This window comes from Narcine bancroftii, chromosome 6, assembly GCF_036971445.1.
Source record: "Narcine bancroftii isolate sNarBan1 chromosome 6, sNarBan1.hap1, whole genome shotgun sequence".
NCBI lineage: Eukaryota > Metazoa > Chordata > Chondrichthyes > Torpediniformes > Narcinidae > Narcine > Narcine bancroftii.
Genome location: NC_091474.1, coordinates 32,489,085 through 32,508,580, shown reverse-complemented (window position 1 = coordinate 32,508,580; position 19,496 = coordinate 32,489,085).

Sequence of the window (19,496 nt, the reverse complement as noted above, 5' to 3'; positions counted from 1 at the left end):
ATTAAACAACACAGATGCTGGAATCAGTGCAGGAATGCGCTGTCCACTCAGCCAGTCAAGGAAATGAAGAATCTTCTCGATATAACAAAAAAAATGTGAAGAAAACTGGCGGATTATTTAATAATGTGCACCAAAATCCCATTTTTTTTGTGGCCACATGGACGTAAAGGCCATCGCATATCAAGCTGTAAATCGTGAATAACAGAAAAGCACAAATGATAAAAAGTAAAGAGAAAAATGACATGCACGTATACATGGAACACAGCTAAAGATAAAAGCACTTAATTTGCTTGCTTATGCAAAGCACACAATTATATTTAAATACAGCATTATGATTATTAGCACTTCAGAACAGACTAGTTCGCAAGTTGAGCATTAATGATCCAATAGTCCACATTGTTGTATGAAGCTTGATGCAAACAACAATGGAGTGTGAGTTCAGAACAGTCCGTTTTCTGAACTTATAATGATCACAATTCATTGATTTCTCCTTAACGTGCTGATCATATGCAGAGCTATTCTTTTTTTAAAATATTTTTATTGATATTCATTTAATTTAATAAAATGAACAATACAATGATAATATGTGCTACAGAAGAGCTATTCTTAACACCCATGAGTGATAGAGTTGAATAACCTAATCTCTGTAGGTATGTTCAAAAAGTTCTGTTAAAAATAACAGGCCTACTTATTTTGATGTAATCATTCCTGTAGACTGGATAAAATTGGCGGCTTGAGGCAGTTCATGACCAGATTGTCTAGAAGTGGGCACACCATCGAAGATAGATGATATTTTTTTCCATTAGTTTTCTTTGTTGTGTTTATTTCAGGGGATTCTTTAGACATTAGTGGGTAACTAACCTTCCCGCTAGCATTCATTTTAGTGAAATCGATCAAGAATAGCTTTTGAACAGGATGAAGACCAATACAGAACTGACCGCTTCTGACCGCTTCTTAATGGTTTATTTTTAATGCATACGTGGCCACATTTTTCAACCATTGTCAAAAGATATCTGATTTACAAAGACACACATTCAAATACATTTGCCTTAAGTTTAACTTGGATTTAATTAATGGTTTTTCATCAGTGGACTAATAACAACCAGAGCTCTTCACTTACTAAATATTTATTCCCAGGATATACACAAAACCTGGCTCAATGTAGCCCAGAATGCAATAACATTTCTTTTACTTGACAGACTCTGGATACAGAGCAGTATAAATCATGCTCTCCTGTACTGATAGATGTCAGCATAACTGTATACAAAAAGTGTAATGTCACTGTACAATTCTGTTTAGGTTAGGGTTTGCATAAACAATAAAATTCCATTGACATGTGGGCATGTGCTGGAAACTCTTGCAATATTATTGCAGTACAGACATTGCAGTGCAGAGCTGCTGAGAATGAAACATTGAAAGGTTACCAACAATTTATTAGCATTCAACAAATCTGCTTGGATGTGCCAACTTTGCACCTCAGGGTTTAGGTATTATGTAGGGTTGACAAATTGAAATCACTTCCTGGTAAAACATTACCTATATTTTGAACTGGATGAAGACCAATACAAAAAATTGGTCATATAAAAAATAATTATTCTTCAATTTTATATCACGGTTTCAAAAATTTGACGTATTTCAAATGATGATTTAAGTCATTGTCCCCTGTTACTGATCAGAATGGATATAGAATGTCTATATCCCTTTCTCCTACAGTGGCTCGTAGTGTTTCATTGTGTTCCACTGCCTTCTCAACTATGATCTGTAGTACAACAAAAAATCTATAACTCAACCATCACCTGTAACACTATGTTTAAATTCCACAAGCATCATTCTGATAAGCATCTATTGAACCTCCATTCTATTCATGCAATCCACAAGATGGTGTTCTGGATAACTCTACTTCTGAGACCACCTCAGGAACATCTAGATATGTAAGTGGACCACTAATTATTTTCAACAAGGAAACACAGATGAATAGATTGATTCCAGGGCTTGTGAGACAATGACGAGACCCTCCTTCACTGCGTAAAATTATTGTGTGTGTGCGTGCGTGCGTGCGTGTGTGTGAGCGTGCGCACATTAGAGGCATAGACCAGAGACTGAATCATGAATAAGACCTTAGATAAAGTATTGCCTGCAGTTCTGGTCACCATGCTAGAGGAAGGATGTGATAATACGAAAGATGGTACACAAGTGATTCATTAGGATGTTGCATGGCATGGAGCAGTTTAGTTATGAGAAGAGGTTGGAGAGACTCATTTCTGTTTTCCTTGAAGCAGATGAGGATGAGAGGATACAACTGATATATATAAAAGATTATGATAGTTTATGTATAGAGCAGAGACTGCAGGAAACAATCCCCACTATCAGAAGTAGATGAAAAGAGAGGACATGGATTTAGGGTAAGGAAGAAGAGTTTCAGCAGGGATATGAGGAAACCTTCTTCACCTAGAAAGTGGTAAATTTGTGGAATGTATTACATGACAGAGTGGTTGAAGCTGGCTCACTGAGAGCATATTGGGAAATAAAGAGTTGCCAGGAAACTGAGGAAAGCTTCTTCATTCATCTCCAAACATTCTCATGTTATCTCTTCCAAACATCTGAAAGGCTGTTTGGAGCTTCATTTAATGTGTTATCCAAAAGCCATATTGTGGAGAAGGACAAAGATCGAGGGCTTCAATAACACCCTTGAAATGTCTTCATTGATCGCAAAAACTCAAAAAAGTGAGCATTCATTTCAATAAGTAGAATAATTGTTTCATTCTTTCTTCTTTGGCTTGGCTTCGCGGACGAAGATTTATGGAGGGGGTAAAATTACCCTTATTCCAAAAGGGTATAGTCATATTTACCATATCCATCCTTCCCAACAGAGAAATTATTGGGATCAATGATATGTGACATGGTGCTGGCAACGTGCTCTGTGAGTCATTTTTTCTTATCTTTGATTATTCGGTTACCTTGGATGTGCTTTTTTTCTCTCACTTCTTGGCTTTTTCCTAGGTTTCTGTAGGGGTTGTTGACCTCACCGGTATTTGGGTTTTTCACATCTGTATAATTTATATGACTTTATTCTTAATTGTATTTGGGCAAGGGGAGGGTGGTGGGAAAGGGATGGGGGTGGATAAAAAGTGGACTCTGGATGTTATACTGGTATTGGAAGAGATTGCATTGTATGTTTGAATTTACACGTGTCTGTGAAAATCAAAAATTAAAGTTAAAAAAAGGAATAGAATAATTGTTTGAGTGCAATGCCAAGGTCCAATCCTAAATTATTTGCTTAAGTGTCTCTAATAGAGCATCAAACTCAATTCAAAGGCTCAAATGCTGAAGTTGAGTTGGATTCCTTTTTTGGGGAAAATGCTAAAATCAATGTTGTTCCCAAGTTTGGAAACAAGAAACAATGACAGAAAGGCACCGATGATCTCTAAGAAATTTCACAGCCTCAGTAATAACTCCATAAACTTGCAAAGTTTTGTCACCGAGTTATTATGTAATATTAGTTTGCCCCAGTCACAGAGCGAGTTGGGTTCTGTATGGTCCACACGTACTTGGTTGTCACAGTGAATAATAGCATTCACAGTTACACCCATTCTGTCAAGAGTCCTTGAAAATCAGGTCCCTTCTCATGTATCCAAAACTCGTTTACTTCATCAAATGACTTATGCATTTGCCATTTTTTTTATTGTAAGAGGTTACAAATCATCAAAATTGAAATGGATATTGAATCATTGAATATAAATCTCTGTTCACATTGGCTGTTACAATGTGGGCATGTCAGAAGGCTTCAGGAACTTGATGTAGCAAATGCCCACAAACTGAGCATGAATATGAAGGGCTTTACCTATGGTTTATACCAGTTTGCCACCTTTACCTACACCAATTCTCACTTGCACAATCAAATTCAGCTTGATTTGTAACATGGGAAATTGATGCAGAATAAGGTTATGAAGCATGTTAAGGGTGGCCAATATAGCTTATTGATTCTAAAAGTTCTATAGAAAGAGAAAACTTCTGATGAGCCCTAAGTCAAATGAAATGAAAAGTGTTTAGAGAGGCAACAAAGGAATTTGTAGACAATGTAATGAAATAATGCAAGACATTTATCTCCCTGGTAAAAATGGGCAGGTGCACCATAGAATGGCTCACTGGCAAAAAGAGTACGATTTCTCACGCCTTTCTGTGGACTTGGTCTTGCTGTGGACTTGGTCTGCAACTCACCCTACAGAAATCCAGTGGTTCTTTCTGGTCAATCAATGTAAGAACAAAACAATGGCAGAGGAACTAAATGAATATTTTGCATCAGACATCACTGTGAAAGATCTTAGCAATATTCCAGACGTCAAAGGGTATCGGGGAAGTGAAATGAGTACAATTATTATTATCAAGGGAGAAGGTGCTCAGACAGCTGAATGGTGTAAGAGTTGATGTCTGCTGGACCAAATTGATTGCACCCTCGGGTTCTGAAAGGAGCAGTGGTAGAGATTGTGAGACATTGGTAATAATCTTTCAGGAATCATTATATTTTGGTATGGCCCGGGACACTGGAAAGCTGCACACATCACCCCACTATTCAAGAAGGAAGGGAGGCAGCAGAAAGGACATTTTTGGCCAGTTAATCTAACATCAGTGGTTGGAAAGATGTTGGAGTTGATTGTCAAAGATGAGGTCATGAAGGGACATGACAAGATAGGCCAAAGCCAGCATGGCTCCATTAAGGGAAAATCTTGCTTGGCAAACAGATCGGAATTCTTTGAGGAAGTGACAAACAGGCTAGATAAAGAAGATGCCGTGGATGTCGCATATTTGGATTTTCACAAGGCCTTTGGCAATGTGCTACGCATGAGGCTACTTAACAAGGTAAGAGAAATCATGATATAACAGGATACATGCTGATGTGGGTAAAACATTGGCTGATTTTTAGGAAGGACAGAGTTGGAATACAGGGATCATATTCTGATTGGCTTACCATTCAACAATTAATGTAGCTAACAAACAACAGTGAAAGCAGCTCTCATTTCTGGGCCACACCACTGGTCACAGGTCTCCAATCAGAAAAACACTTCAATCTAGTAGCAGATTACAGTGGAAAATTATCTTACTATCCAACACACCTTTGGAAAGGAACCAGAGCACTCAGAGAGTAAGAGCAAACTTTATAGGATCAAGCCCAAGTCACAGGTGCTATGGGGCAGCGGTTCTCCAAGTTGCAGGACAGTTCTATCCCATCTTCAGGGTAGAAGTCAGGAGTGTGCTGGAATATTTTCTGCTCGTTTGAATGAGTATAGCTCAAATAGTAATCAAGAACCTCATTACCATTCAAGGGTAGATAGCTTACTTGAGTGGAACCTCATCAAGCATTCTAAGTGTTTACTGTCTCCACCTTTGATTTACTGTGGATGAAAATACAAAAGGCCACATTGCAACTCACTTAGGATTTTCTAGAGTACCATCAATAGCTCTATAGTCCAGAAGACCAGAGCAACAGGGGTAAGGTCTCTTAACATCTGTCAGTTCCTTTCCTGGACTTGGAAATGTTTTACTCTTCATTCTTTGCTGGTGGATCTAAATATTGGAACTCCCGAGCCAAAACCACTGCTCCAGACAAAGAAGGTTCAGCAAAGTATCTTATCATCACCTTCTCAATTTCAATCAGGGCCAATAAATTCAGAACTTGTCAATAATGCGAATGTTCTGAAAATGAACAAGATAATGGTGAGATCTGGCTCTTGGCCAAGAAAAAATATTCCTTCCACCTCTGTCCTTCCCATCGCTGGACTGTGCGTGTCTACTTGCCTATGAGCTTACGTGCACACCTGCGCATACGTGAGATTGCTAATTTCTAAACATAAAAAAACATTAATTTTCAGATTATATTCTCAGTAAACAAGGTAGACTAAAATACAAATGACTGCCAAGTCATCTTCTACAATCTTTTCTTTTATGCCTCCACTGCTTCTGCCAACATCCAAGTGTAATGGCAAAGATATTTTCCACTGTAATGGCACACTCAGGATTAAAGCAGCCGGCAGCTCTTACTGAGATCATGCCAGCAATAATCCTTCTTTCACTCTCTTGTCTCTAATGTTGGCTTCAGGGCCTCTATTTTTTCCAGGCCACTTGCTTAATGGTCCATTTAATGGCTTCTTCTTTGAGGGAGGTTTTTCTGTAAATTTGTCTACTTAAACTATTAGTACCCTCCTCAGGAAAACCATTCATTTTTCATGGATTAACTATGAACAATACTCATCCTTTAAAGAAAATTATTACATTTAAAGATTCCCATCTCTCAATATGTAAAATATTATTTTGTAATTTAATGCATTGTGTACATCAGATGTGCATCATTTTTAAATAATCCTCCGTCACATGAGATAGTTCATACTATATTGCTTTCAAAGCATTGGACAGCTTTTTTTGAGTGAAAAAGAATAATTGTTTAATTTCATGTAATGAACATTATTGAAGCTGAATTTTCATAATATTACTTTCCCTTGGAGCAGTTTATGATATTGATAATTTCCAATGACTAACAGTGTTCTCCCAAGAGTAAAAAATTCAAATGTGCTACAACATATCTTGTCAGTTATTTTTCCTGATTATCTTTCTCAGCAAACAAAATTCTATTTTAAGACAAAATTGCCATGAAATTGAATTGAAACTTTTTTGATGTGCAAACTCGTACCACTTCTGATCCATCAAAGAATTCGAGTGATAAACTCGATGATAAATTCTTCAGAAGTGCACTATTGCATCTCAACCTTGAAAGCAGCAAGTTTTGATTGAATGTTTCCCAATGGAAGCTGTATGTTAGCTCACAAATGCTGTCTTGCTTTCAGGCTTTTGGGTAGGTGATCATGCCTTAAATGGCTTCTCCCCATGGCGGCCATGGAAATTAGGGAATGCCAGAAGGAAGAGTAGACAAGACAATCTACTGCTGTGTGGCCAACATCCTCCCTAACCCATGAAATTAACTGATAGCATCTTACCCAAAATTGGAGCCTTGTCACTGCAGGGTGTAAGATGATCAATGTGCCAGCGAAGGCAGCACCTTGCACTGAATCTACAAAGCAAGAACCAAAAACTAATACAGTACACAAAACTGTTTAAGATACTCAGCAGGCCATGCAACATTCATGGGAAGCAAAACGCAAGTGTTGTTTTGGGCCTGAGTCCTTCCTCAGGTACACTGGAACTCAGCCACCGGTTGGGGGGGGGTGGTGGGTAGCGATAGGAAGGAGCACAGGCTAGCAGGTATTAGATGGATACAGGTGGGAGGGAAAGAAGAGAAATAAGCTTAAAGATGATAGAGGTAGGAACAGAAAGCTGAAAAAGATGCTCTGATATGAGAAAGGAAGGGAAGACCAAATTTAATAAATTTATAAGTATTACACGCTTGCAAGATGAAAAAGCGTGAAACACACCAAGTCTCTGCAGTAATGTATGATGCATGAGTTTCAAACATGCACCATCAGACTCCTCAACAACAAACTCAACAGGGATTTCTTTAAGGACTTTATTTTTTGCATTTTATTGATTCTCTCTCTCTCTCTCTCTCTCTCTCTGTATTGCACAGTTTGTTTACATTTCTTTATTTGTTTACATGTGTATGTTGAGGCAGTTTTTACTTGCACTACCAAGAAGTGGTAATTCTGCCTTGGCCACATGAAAAAGATTCTCAGGGTTGTATGTGATGTCATGTATGTACTCTGACAATAAATCTAAACTGATCCCCAGTGAATGTGATTGTAAACGCAATATATTCAGGGCGATATCAAAAGTGGATTGTGTAAAGCTGACAAATGAGTACCTTGTTATCCAGTTTCTTGGTTAAAGAATTGACATCTAGTTCTGAATATTAGATTAAAAGAAATCAAGGGATATGGGATTAGTGGCTACCATAAAAGATTCGTCATGATATTACTGTATGGTGGAAGAGTGTGAATGGTCTGCTCTTGCTTCTGTTTTTAATATTCTTATGTTGCAGCAATGATAAGCCCACAAATAATTTGCATTGGGAGAGGGGAGAAAGTAACGTAAAATGCTGTGTACATTGAGCTAAATATTACCGTATTTTCCTTGTACTTTAAAGCTCTTCTTTCTGAGGGTATAATGTCTATTATTATATTCTGACATGGTAGAGAGTGCATAAGAAATCTGGTAAGTTCTGCCCCATGATGCAGACTGTGGCTGCTGGCTGACTACCGTTGAGGGATTCAGTCCAGGTTGTGGACTGCTGGAGAATGGCTCAACACTGGACAAAGGATGCAAGAGAGTGCTGAGGGGCACTGAAGGACTCGTGATCATGTCAGAGGTTTCGATCTGGATTCGGAGCTCAGGCTGCTGGTGGTTTGTTCTGGACTTTGTGGCTGCAGGGGCTGCGGGAGGTGAATCCATGGACACTCGGTGACCCTGAAGGGACTCTCTTCGGCTTCTCTTTCTCTGTCTCTAAGAGGCGCATCATGCAATTTCTGCTGATGGTGAATCTGTCTGCCTTACAGCAAACAAAAACAAATTTTGCATAATATGGCACTGTCATTATTGGATGATGATAAATTGAATCTTGAAACTTGAATAAGCCGATCATGTTAAGATAGGTTGAGTGTCAGGCCCAGAGACAAGAGTGAGCCTGGCAGAGTGAAAGGGAGGTTCAGTGTGAAGTTCCAGAAGGAGATTGGTGGGTGATTTCACGCAAGGCCCAGCCAAATCAAATGGTAGGAGATGAGTTCAGAGACACAAAAAATTACATGGAGAATTGGAGACTGTAGACTCTCAACAATTTTCCTTGTATATGGAATCACATGGTAAAGAAATTATCAAGTTCTTACAGCCAATGTCTTTGTAATCCAAAGATTCTCCTCATTTATCCAGATAAATAGAAATAAAACTTCATTTGTTATCCACTAAAAATTTTCCTTTTTCTATCCAGAAAAAAATAATGGTCCAATTTGGCATTTATTTATGTCTGTCATCAGGGGTGCAGTGCTAACTTTTTAGGTGCCGGAGCTCACCAAAAACGGTGACAAGGAGGTCCCAGAGCCACCCCATGAGGTGCCGGAGTGGCGGTCCAGTGAGCTCTGGCAACACTGCACCCCTACCTATCATTCATAAAGAAATAATAATAAAATCAATACATTCCCAATTGTAACAGTATCTGCTTTTGGAAAATAAGAGTGAAGGTTTATGAGAACTTGATTTACATGATGGCATTTACAATTTACATTGATCACACCAGGGCAGAGAAAATCTTTCCTGTGGTGTTATCATTTAAGAGCTCTTGTGAAATAAAGTTGCAACATGATATCTCAGTGCCATTTTTGTCCTAAACACGAAAGATTTTGATTCAGCTGAGAGTTCATCCTCTACTAATGGTAGTTCTCAGACATCCGTTTAAGACCCTCAAAGTAGAGTGGGAAATCTGTTTCAAATACGAATGGCCATTACTTCAACTCAATTCCTTCTCCTGTCATTGAATGTGTAAAGAGTTAAATATTCCAAATATCATGTTCTAGCTTCACTGTTGGAATAATTATTTTAATTGTTGCCAAGCAGTTAGATAAGGGACAAATAAATCCACTCAATTCAAGCTCAAGCATGCTATGTTATTTTCTCAGACTTGGTAGCTTTGTGAATTTAGTAAAAAAATTATTTAAATTGTCAGGCCATGGTTTTCTTCAGTTTTAAAAGACAGGAATTGTGAATCCCAGGCATAATCATGCAATAAATCCTGTCAAGTTGCAAAGATGCCCTCAAAGAATCAGATTTACAATGCAATCTCCCTACCAGAGTGGGAAATCTGCAAGGGACAAAGATAGTTTGTGGCCTTTTATTTTGTCATGAGTGACAAGGTTTAGAAGGAATTGGACCAAATGCAGACATATGATACCGACTTGGTTGGCATGTTCAAGATGGTCTGAAGGGCCTGTTCTGCCCTGTATGCCTATGACTTGAGGTGCATCATGGATGTGCTCATGACACATCTCCAGCAGCCAGTGAACATTACATTATCAAGAACAATATTGTTCTTTCCTCACAGTGAAGGAATGAAGAACTATCTTTGAGATGAAAGATGTCAAGATTATCCATTGAATTTACCTTCACTTTCTGCTACCTGGGAAGAGCAGCCATCACATTAAAAGATTCATCCCACCATGGCCACACTCTATTCATTCTCCTCCCATCAGGAAGAAGGCTCATAAGCATGAGATCACACACCACCAGATTCAAGAACAATTCCTCACCATTATCAGTATCCTGAATGAACCTCACACTCGTCAAAAAATGTTGCTTTTTCTCTTTCTGAATTTATTTTTCTCTGTAACTCTGCACTTCTTTACTAAATTTTACTTTCTGTACTGTATAAGGGATGTCTAGTTGGACTGCTTGCAAAACAAACTTTCTCACTGAACCTGTCACAATAATTTTGAGTTTGAAGTTGAAGAATGTTTGATGTCCCTGTGAGGATTTCAGTGATTGCTTCACCAGCAGAATCCCCAGAAATATCTCATGAGGGAATGGCCCTTCAAACACCAGCAAAGGCCTGGTTCTCTGCTCAAAGCCCACTCCATATTCCTCCGACTTTATTAATAGTGGCATCTGTAACATCACTCATGTGTTGCAAGCAAATTCCTGCAGCCCATGCATATGTTTGAAATCAAAGAGACCCCTACCAACTGAAAGGGTTATTTACTGATGGGGCCTCCTGTACATTGGGAGACTAAACTCAGACTGGGAGATTGGTTCATTGAGTACCGTTGCTCTTTCCGCTGCAACAGCAAGGACCTCCTAGAGGCCAACCCTTCAATTCCACATTCCATTGCCACACTGACATGTCTGTGAACATACCAGCAAATAGAGGAACAGCACTTTATATTCCATCTGGACCGTCTCCAATCAGACTATTAACCCCCAATTTCTGCTAACCACCTTTGCTTCATCCACCCATTCCTTCTTCAATATCCATCCCTTTCACTTCCTTCTTTTATTAGAGCTAACCTTATCCCTCTGCCCTCTCTCTGCCAACTCAGCTTCCTTCTCTTCCACCCTCACACCTGTATCCACCAGTTCACTCTTATCTGTTAGCCTCTGATCTTCCTTCCACCCCCCCCCCTCCCCCACACCCAAACCTTTTTATTCAGGCATCTGCCTGATTTTCAACACTCCTGATGAAGGACTCGGGCTTAAATCTTCCACTGCCTTTAACTCCTGTGGACACTGGGTGACTTGCTGCATTCCTCCATGACTTTTATAAGCTGTACAAGAATCTTAACAGAACTTGATTCCTTTAATGGAGTGGGAGGGGGGGGGGTGTTGGACAGAGAGCTTGTCAAGTAACTAACAACTTTTGACTTCAAGCATAACTGTTCAGCCAAATTTAACATGCAAAGTATGTTAAACTTTCAACAGTGACTGGCTATAAATCAATGAAGGGATTGGTAGGTGATGCAGTTAAATTTGGCATCAGAAGTTACGTGAATAGAAGAACCAAATTACAAGCTTGAAAGGTGCCATGGCCTGTAGGGAGTTGGTGAGATATGGGGCATTTGGTAGAAGAGCAGCCTCCTGCCTCTTACAGGTGGTTGATCTACTCTTAAACATGGCATCAGATGGGCCATTCAGGAGAATGAAATCAGTGAAGCTGAGATACCTCCATAAACATTCCACAAGATATGGTGGTTCTGGTTCAGACCAGCTATTGATTCTAGCAATTGGAACAGGGATTTTCAGGATCATGCCATTCCTGATAAAGTTGACGTTTATTGCCTATCCAGCCCCACTGAGTTTCACCTTCAGCCTTAAAAGTCAAACTGTCTCCTTGAATCTCCAAAGAGAATTAGTTGAGCAAAATGCCACAGTTGATCAAGAAAGGATTCGAGTCACAGTATAAAGAAATCATTGTTACATCGGTTTAACAGATATTTCCGAGCTCTTACGTTTTCTTCTGTGAGGAATTTATAGAAGTTATGATTTAATGTTGATTTAATTTTGTTGTTATTGCTTTACTGTTTATCTGTTTAATAAATCAGTTTTGTGTTGAAGTAATTTTGGTCTGAATTGTAACATACAAGTATTGGAAATCTCAAGTTAATCTGCAGTTATAGATTCAACTCCAATAATTCATATGGTTACTTTGGTGAGAAGGGGTTCATTTTCTCCTTGACACCTTTCAGGAAAGCAGTAGTTTGCATGATCTAATCATTATTTTGAAGTGATTTATTACTTTACATACTGAATAACAATTATGCAGCATTTTGCAAGAAATATAAAAAAATCCTGATTTTATCACGCTGATTATTGTTACAAATATTAACACATTATGTTTGAGCTTCATGGAATGTGGTGATATTAACCATTGTCCCCAAGTCAGTCAAAAATTAACCTCGTATAAAGCCATTCTATTCATCAGCACCCAAGACCATCCACCGATATTGTTTTTCAATGAAGTTGGTGTTGTTCAGAATATTAAAGCATAGCAGAGGAATAAACTTTATTTTAATAGTTTAGATTCATAGGATTGTTGTGATATTTATTGTTACATTAAGCAACAGAGGAATTCATTCAATGACAAAAATAATTTCATTTATAACCCAGTGACATTTAATACAGAGAAAAACTTGATTTCTTAGCCCAACATTGATGTCTGTTAATCTAATTAAGCAATTTTTGAGCAGGCAATGAAATATATTCATCGGTGGCATAATTATGAAAAAAAACCCTCTTATTAAATCTACATTTTTCCAATTATATTTCCTCTGCTTTTACTTTGCAAAAGTAATGTATCTTTTTTACTTAAAATTTTTATTATTCAGAAATCTTCTGCCAAAAATTGTACCAGTTAAAGCCACAAGATGCCATGTTATTTCAGTTTATGTACTTCCATTATGTTATTATAATTTTTCTTTCATTGTGTTGTCACACAGCTATTGTTTCCATCATGTGATACAGGAGGAATATAGAAAGAAAATATCAGTATTGGGGTTTGTTATAACCAACGCAGACTCTGTTCTTATTGTTTATGGTGACTGAGGCGCTTTAAACTCAATGCTGCCTATCTATTCCAAATGATCATTTAAAAATCTTTTGTTTTCATTTTTAATCCATTTCCATTCAATTGAGGAGTTATTTTTTAAACTTTATCCTATGCTGAACTGTATTAAAAATGTCTCGTCTCATTGGCTCTCTCCATCATGTAATGTGATACAGTTGAGGGCTTTAATCATAAACTATTATATCACCCTTCCTGTCAGATTACACAAAAACTTTCACATCTTCAAAAAAATCAACATGGCAGGACTCACAGCCATCCGTAAATAATGGCATTCTCACTGCACTGAGAAGCAGTCATAAATTAATAGCTTATATACACGATATATACTGAGTAAAATAATAGTGGATTTGGCATGAATTATGAGATTAGAAATGACATTGATTAAAAGTGCCAATAAGTGATATGCACAATTGCATGTGAACAATTGCATGGACAATGTATTCACAGTGACGTGCAAACAGACTACTGTACACACATTGCAGCTTTAAAAAAAATCTCTGGTATAAATGAACAAATGACTTAAAACACTAATTAGACAATAATGGAAGGGAAGGACTTGGGTGTTAAACTGCAGATTGGAATGTTGAATACATTAAAATGTGAGTATCAATTCATATTTTGACCTGCAGAATTTTTGGCTAACTTTTTTTTGAACAGTAATATGTTTTTTGGGGGGGCCATTTTATCAATTATCTTGCCCTCGTGCCATTTTATTTGGGTCACACATGTGACATCACTGACATTCCTTCTTTCAAAATGCTGTGTGAAATGCTGAGGTTTCAGAAACGGCTGTAATATGATGGAATGCACCGCAGGATCAAAGGGAAAAGCAGGCGTGATGATTTTCCAATTAATTCACAATTATAATTTCAGCTGACTACAGCTAGCTTTAAGGTAGCTTAACCCATTCATTTCATCATTAAACTCCAGGCGAATTCAGATCTGGCATCAATAATTTCAGTTACAAACAACAGATTACAATAATGATTGGGATTGGATAATCTGCTAAGAACTGGAAACATCACATATGGTTTTAGAATATTCCTCTTTTACTAAGCAAATAGAAATAAGTGACAATCAGTAATGCTATCACATTATTATTCCTCAACAAAGAAACAGATTCACATGAGATTGGAGGAAGAGGAGTGCATTGAGACATAATTGTGTGGAGCACAATTTTCACCATCAACTATAATTGTTTACCTATTAAAAACAAAGCACCTGCACTTAGTCAAGGCAGTGACATGATCTGAGCAGCTGAGTCTTTGCTCCTGTGTTTTAAATGCCTTTCTGTCTATATGAGGCGACAACTGCAATATGACCAAAGGAATTTGTGACTTTATATTCATTGCTAATAAGATCAGGAAGGGTTGAACTCTCAAGCCAATAAATAGTTCTCACTTTAACTTTTTGTTCTCTTCTCTGGTGCTGGCCAGTCTGTTGCTCCGCCTCTTTCCTGAGACTAAATGGTCTCCAGGACCCAGTCGGCCTCTATCGTGGCCTTACTTCTAGTTTCTTTGACTCTATTTCTTTAGCTGGTTTTGGCCTTTGTTCTCTCCTCATCTAACTTAGGTTTCCAGACACATTTCAATGTTGTGCACCCAATACTTAACTCTTCTGCTTTGTCCTAGCTGTCCGTTTCCTGAAAGACAGTTTATTCTACCACTGGATTCCATCAACATCCCCCACCTCCTGAATTAACCTGTGTTTCCCAGCTATATCCGTGAGGTTTCACCACTAGATTTGTTTCTGCTTCAATCCTACTTCTTTGGGCTTTGGGATTAACCAAAAATCTTTGGTCTCTGAAATGGTTGTTCCTGTTTTGATTTGTGCCGAGGCTCACTACATCTGTTCCTGAATCCACCAACAGATCCTTTCCAGTGACACCACCCCTTGTTCAAATTATGCCCTTTGATTTTGGACAAAATTTCTTCTCCCTCTCTAATTATGATGAGAAAAAAATCTTTCCCCCAGGCTTTGCATACATCCTATATGTTTCCTGGTGACTTGCACTGTATCCACCATCTTGCTGTTAATTCAAATCCTGTTAACTCTTTCTTGCCAGCAGTGATTTGTATCTTCCCCTCTAACATCATTGATAGGTTTGTAAATGCTGTTTGATCCATTTCCTTAATTCCTGTTATCAATCTCTCTCATCCCAGCCACTGGGTTTGGATTCCCCTTCACTGGATCATCGACAATAATTTCTACATCTTCAACTAGATTCCACTGACATATACATCTTCCCCTCTCACTTTCTGAAGGGAGCATTCCCATCTATCGCTTCACAGTCCATTCTTCCATCAGCACCAATCACTCCCCTTCTCACTGCATCTTTCAATGCAACAGCAGAAGATGCATTGTGTTCTTTTCGCTCATCCTCTCTCAGAGATCCAAGCAATCCCTCCATGTGTAATAGCCATTTACGTATACTTCCAGTCCAGAGCATAGTGTTTATGAAATGGTTTCCTCTACATTAGAGAACCCAAATACAGTTTGGGTAACCACCAGATAAAACTCCTTTATCCAGTCCTTTCAAGTCTCTTTCCCACTCACAGTCTTTGGCCTCTTGAATTGTTTTACAAAATGCAGTGAACTGGAATTCACTGTCTATGTATAGATTAAGACAGCCGACCCCTCCTCTTGGCTCTGCCCCCGTTGGTCCCAAAATAAACCCTGTTTTCCCGCCTTACCTCCAATTTACCTGAAGACTATTGTAGAGACCAGCCATTAGTTGTAAGCTAGTAAAAGCATATTTGTGCTCCTCAGATAGTATCTGAGTACTATCGATCACGTTACAATTATATTAACTTACTTTTGAAGATGGGATGGAAGCCAGGCATGCTCCAAGTCGATCCACTGTCCCCAGAGGCCCTGGGAGAATTTGCATACTAGTTGGTGTGCTTCCAGTCTTACATAGCGGCCAGACAAGAAGTCTTCCACTCTGACAGCCTCTGGAGATTTGCCCTCCTCTCTCGAGTCATCCCCAAGGGATGTGCGGTCATCAGGGACTGTGCAACATACGAGACAGCCATCAAAGATCTGAAGGCCCACTACACAAGGCCCCAGAACGACGTGCTGGTGAGACACCGACTCTCACAACGTCGGCAATCGCTGGATGACTATGTCTTGGAACGATGGACGCTGATGAGAAAGTGCCACTATGAAGCAGTCTCAGCCCGGGTGAGGGAAGAAGAGTAAGTCCAGGATACACTCAAGGCTGGAGTGAGTTTGATGGATGTGAGAAAGCAACTAGTAGAAATGGGGAAGAAAGGCCTTGCCAGTACTCTCGATCTGGTGAAATCCCTCAAAAGGGCCCAACTGAGAGCGGACCACCTCACTAATGAAAGCGGTGCCTTCTCGGAAAGCCAGGCCTGTGGAGCACAGCTGTCCCAGGTACCAACTACCACAGCCACACGTGACCGGGAGTGCTACTTCTGTGAACAGACCAAACACCCTCATGCCAGATGCTCTGTGAGAGACTCCGTGTGTTCAGGATGCAGTAAGGGCGAAAGTCTGTTGGGCAAAGGGGAACCCCAGGAAGGCTACTGAGTGCACAGCCCCTGAACAGACGTATACCCCGTGCCCAAGCCCAGAGGTGCTGGCCCCTGCCTCTCTATGCTGCTCGCCACTGCCATCATGCTGCGCCTCATGGCAATGGTGGGGAACAGCGGCTGTTGCCTCTACTGGAAGAGAAGCAATGGCGAGAACGGTGGCCATTTTGCCACTCCTCATGGTCGATTCCCCCTTTCCAGCCTTCGGATCAAGACGATGTTCGCAGGAGGAGCGATGCAACCTATGGAACGCTGGCATCAGTCGTCCTTGACCAAGCGAAGCTCCACCAGCTGAGCAACTCGTTGATGGAGGTGAGGGTAAACGGACACATGACAGATTGTCTAATATACACTGGTTGAATGGAGAGCTTTATAAACTCTATGACCACTCAGCGGTACAACTTAAAGGTTTACCCCATGGATTACTGTATCTATCTAGTGTCACAATTGTATTCGGCGACTATTCAGGTGTATTGTACTGTGCACTTAACTGTAAAAGGGGGGAATTTTGCAAGTTCCGACTGTATGTATTGAAAGGTTTGTATAGTGTATAGGCCAGGTCCACTCATTGAACCTCCAGATGCCCTATCCCGAGGAAGATGTGCTGCTGCAGACACCAGCCAGTTGTGGTCACTTCACGACGAGCTCTGCCACCCGGGTATCACCAGCATGGCCCACTTCGTCAAGGCATGCAACCTGGCCTTCTCTATTGAAGACATCAGGGAGATGACCGGGTCATGCCAGGTCTGCACTGAGTGCAAACTACACTTCTACTGCCCCAACAAAGCACACCTGGTAAAACCTTCCCACCCCTTTGAACAACTCAGTGTCGATTTCAAGAGGCTCCTACCTTCTACCAATGGAAACATGTACTTTCATAACATTATCGATGAGAACGCATGTTTTCCATTTCCTATCCCCTTCCCCATCCTGGACACCACCACCACCACCACAGTCATCAGAACTCTGCACTCCACTTTCACCATGTTCGGGTATCCCAGCTATATTCATAGGAACTGGGGCAAATAGTTTATGAGCAAAGAATTACACCAGTACCTGCTTGCAAGAGGCATCACTTCAAGCAGGTCGACCAACTACAACCTCCAGGAGAATGGACAAAGTTGAAAAGGAGAACTCAATGGTTTGGAAGGCTGTAAAATTGGCCCTTCAGTCTAAAGGCCTTCCAGACCCGCGCTGGCATGAGATTCTGCCATAAGATCGCTTCTCTGCACCATGACCAATGCGACTCCTCACAAACTAACATTTACATTCCTGAAGAAATCCACATTGGGGATCACTTTTCCAGCATGGCTAACGGTACCAGGACCAGTCTTGCTGAAAAAGCACGTGAGGAGAAAAATGGACCCACTGGTTGAGAAAATGCACCTACTGTACACAAATCCGATGTATACCTATGTGGCATACCTGGATGGCAGGGAGGGCATGGTCTCGATTAGAAATCTGGCACCTTCAGGAACTGAAGTCCCGACACCCAAATATGCCTGGAACCTCCAAGTACACTGCGCAGGGTTCAGGACGACATGTTTCCAACAAAGCTACCATCAGATTCGGGGGCTTCAGTCCCCTTTTGAGTCCCATTATCCAAGAGCCACAGGAGGCACAGGAAGTTCTGGAAGAGCAACGTCCACCAGTACTAAGAATAACCAAGCCCCTTGACAGCTTTAACTTGTAAATAATTGCAAAAATTTGTGTGGCTGAATGTGGTCTGTTTACGCCTGCACTTTCTTTTCTGAAGGAAGGGGTGAATGCAGTGAACTGGAATTCACAGTCTATGTATAGATTGGACGGCCGATCCATTCTCTTGGCTCCGCCCCCCATCGATCTCGATATAAACCCTATTTTCCCACCTTTCCTCCGATTTACCTGAAGACTAGTGTAGATATCGGCCATTTGTTGCAAGCTAATAATAGCATGTTGTACTCCTCACAACTCTCCGAGTTCCATCGATCACGTGACACCAAGGAAATGCAAGGTTAAGGAACAACATCTAATCGTCTGTCTGGTCACGTGTAGACTTTAGGACTCAATATTGAAATCAATAATTTGAGAATGAATGAAATGTATTGTTATTTATTCAGGTAAATAAAACACACAACATACAAGATGAGAGAAAAATAAATAAATAAATGTTCAGAGATGATTGGAGTCACCAAACTTTACTGCCTGTGTCAGAACTGATATCCGTAATCCCTCTCAACAGATTATCTCCAGAATCTTTTGTTTACATTTCTAATACTTGGAGGCTTCCAGATACCAAGTTTCCATGAGGGCTGTGTTCCATCATTTACTCTATTCTCGAACTTAAAGTTCTTGTCTCCCAACAATCAATTGAAGCCATTATCCTAGATTCACTCCGTAAAGCTATCGTAAAATGATTTGTGCATATTCTATGATGTCCAACAACATATTATTTCTTGGTTAAACTTGCATAATGATTTCATGCAATTAACAAACTCCTGCTGATTTCTAATGCCTTGTGGACCGTGTGCATGTACTTCCCTTAGAATTATATAATCAGAGCATTACAAGAATGAGCAGCATGTTGCAAGATAAAACTCTTGTTCAGTACTATATTGTCTAACCTTATATTCTCGCTGCCACAGAGAGATGTGCACAGCCTGATATTTATCTGTTTGTCAACAGTGAGTCAATGTATAATTTAGTCTTCCTTGAAGCACTTAAAATTGCACAGAAATTTGCTGAGTACATAAAGGGTATAGTCACTGAGCAATTTCTTTTCTTGCTAGTGTAAACTCACTGACAATTTTACTACTATATTTATTATTAGCAATAAGTATACAGAATGCCTGTGGTGATTATGAGAAAAAAAATTCAGGGGCAGGTAACAGGCTTATTCTCCACAGAGCAGAATAAAA